The sequence below is a fragment of the Saimiri boliviensis genome, chromosome 12 (assembly GCF_048565385.1).
Source record: "Saimiri boliviensis isolate mSaiBol1 chromosome 12, mSaiBol1.pri, whole genome shotgun sequence".
In the NCBI taxonomy this organism is placed as follows: domain Eukaryota; kingdom Metazoa; phylum Chordata; class Mammalia; order Primates; family Cebidae; genus Saimiri; species Saimiri boliviensis.
In genome coordinates, this window is record NC_133460.1 from 73,903,188 (window position 1) to 73,906,050 (window position 2,863).

The 2,863-nt window shown below is 33.3% G+C and overlaps 1 non-coding gene across 1 annotated transcript; it reads right to left on the reverse strand.

Annotated features, from left to right (window-relative positions):
* Nucleotides 1-2,191: 2,191 nt before the first annotated feature.
* Nucleotides 2,192-2,292, reverse strand: LOC120362586 (small nucleolar RNA U13). The gene has a single exon (XR_005578443.1). It is a non-coding gene; the product is annotated as a small nucleolar RNA U13 (small nucleolar RNA).
* Between the last annotated feature and the right edge of the window lie 571 nt (nt 2,293-2,863).

The following is a 2,863-nucleotide window of genomic DNA, read 5'->3' on the forward strand; positions in this document are numbered from 1 at the left end:
GCACTGCAGCCTGGGCAACAAGAGTGAAACTCGAAAGGAAAGAAAGGAAGGAAGAAGGAAGGAAGGAAGGAAGGAAAGAAAGGAAGAAAGAGAAAGAGAAGAAAGAAAGAAGAAAGAAAGAACGAGAAGAAAGAGAGAAGAAAGAGAGAAGAAAGAGAGAAGAAAGAAAGAAGAAAGAAAGAGAAAAAGAAAGAAAGAAAGGAAGGAAGGAGGGAGGGAAGGAAGGAGAGAAAGAGAAAAAAGGAAAGAAAGAAAGAAGGCAAGAAAGAAGGAAGGAAAGAAAGAGAAAGAGAGAAAGAAAGGAAGAAAGGAGGGAGGGAATTAAACCTCCAAGTGTAGATTTCGTATTATATTTTAATCAATCCTACTTGATACAGCTATTGGTCTTCATTTTCCTTTTTGCACTGCAGAGTATCTTAACTATCCATTCATATATATAGCATTTTCTTTGTATATAAATACAGTATTCTGTGCCATGGATTTACTATGGCATGGCATTCTCTACATGATAGTTGTTCATTTTCTTTCATTCTCTCTTTTCTCCACATTTCAGCAATACTGCACTGAGTATTTCTGTGAGTATTGTGCACTTTTGTAATTTTCCTTTCAGTAAAAAATTCACAAAAGTGGAATTGCTTGGTGAAGAATATGTATAATTTAAGTGTTTAACTGCTCACAGATACTGACATAATCAAATTGCCTTTCAAACTGTGATACCAATATACATTTCTACCAGTGGTAAACCTGCTTCTTTTCCCAACCCTAGTCTTCATGGGTTGCAATCCACCCTTTTATTGATTATCAACCTTATTTTCTCTGTTTTGCCTTCTTTGTTCTGAAGGTTGAAAGCAGAGAAGAAATAGAGATTGATATATCTGAAATTTTCATCCCATCATATGACTGTAATATGAGAAAAACTCTAGAGTAAAACTCATCATGAAGCAGTATCTCCTAAAGAGCTTATGTGGCACTAAAGTTTTCAGGGGACACTTGGGAAAATGTATTTCATATTTCTTGGAAAAATTACCAACTTAGTTTATTGCCAACACCATTTGGTGTTTCAGAGAATATGAGAAATGAGCCCTTTCTTATAATACTGTGGTTTATATCAATTCGTGTTACATTTGAGAGTAATGTAGCAATGGGAATTAAACATTTAGAAGTGTGTCCAGTTTCTATTTCAATATTTTTAAAAAGCTCTAATAGTCATAAAACCAAATATTTATTTACAAGGATGTTTACTATAGCATTACTCACACAATAGAAAAAATCTGAAAATAAAATTTGAAACTACCAATAAGTACTGTATTAAATAGTTTATTTGATACCCATACATTTGATGCCCATAGTATTATTTAGCAATTTTAAAAGCGATGTTTAAATGACAATTTTTAGGAAGAAAACATTTCTGAATTATTGTTGAGACAAAGAAAGATACAAAAGAATATATGTGTGTGTGTGTGTGTGTATATATATATATATATATATATATATATATATATATATATATATAATATGATACCCTTTTAGTGGCATATATGGAAGATATTTGCCCCAAAATATTCCCCAAGAGTATATGAGATGTGATATGACTTGGATCTATGGCCCTGACCAAATCTCTTGTCAATTTTTAATCTCCAACATTGGAGGTGGGGCCTGGTGGGAGGTGATTGGATCATGGGGGCAGGTTTCATCAATGATTTAGCACCATGTCTCTTAGTGCTGTTTTGTGATAGAGTTTTCATGAAATCTAGTTTGTAAGTACGTATGTAGCACCTCCCTGCCTCTCTCCCACTCCTGCTCTGGTCATGTAATATGGGCCTGCTTCCCCTTTGCCTTCCTCCATTATTGTAAGTTTCCTAAGGCCTCCCTAGAAGACAAGCTGATGCCAGCATCATGCTTGTTGTACAGTCTTCAGAACTGTGAGCCAATAAGCCTGTTTCCTTACAAATAACCCAGTCTCAGGTATTTCTTTATAGCAATGCAAGACTAGACTAATACAAGATGGTTGAAATAATGAATGAAATTTTATTGACTTTCTCTCCTCTTTTTTAGTAAAGTTTTATACTTTAAACAATTATTCTTTATGTAATCAGAAAAAGAATATATTAACAAAATAGTGAAAAACTTAAAAATATTAATGATCTTCCTTTAACTTCCTAGGAAAGATGATATGGCCATTTTATTTTCACATAACGCAGGTAACATGCCACAATCATAACAGTTTTTGAGGGAAGCACATCTCACACATAAGCCTAAAAACCCAGTGACCCTTATGAAATACAAAAGAATCAATGTGGCCTTTTGAGAAAAATGAGTAAGTTTGAGAAAAAGCTGAAAGCCTAATAAATAAGTACTAAAGGCATTCTAATGATAAAAGAGATTCAACATGGTAAAAATGTGTACAAATTTAATGCAAATTCAATCAATTTCAAACAAGTTTGTGTGTATGTGTGTGTCTGAGTGTCTACATGTAGAAGTTAAGATCTCTCTATAGTTTACACTAGAAATGCAAAAATCTAAGAATAACTAACACAATATTACAGACGAAAAACAAACGTTACTAGTTTATACACTACTAGATATTAGGAAATGTTGTAAAGCAATTACACCATTTCAGTATGGTACTTGTGCAAGAATAGACAAATAGACCAATGAAACAGATGGAGGGTCCAGAAACAGACCTACATATTCAAGGTCACTTGATTGTTGGAGTGCAGTGGGAAAGTGCAAGGATGCTTTTAATAAATAATGCTGGGTCAAGTGGATATACATATTGAACAAAATCAATTTTCATTCCTAATTTTTGTTTTCACTGTAAATAGAAATTAACTTCAAATGGAGAGATGGTAAACTGAAATAT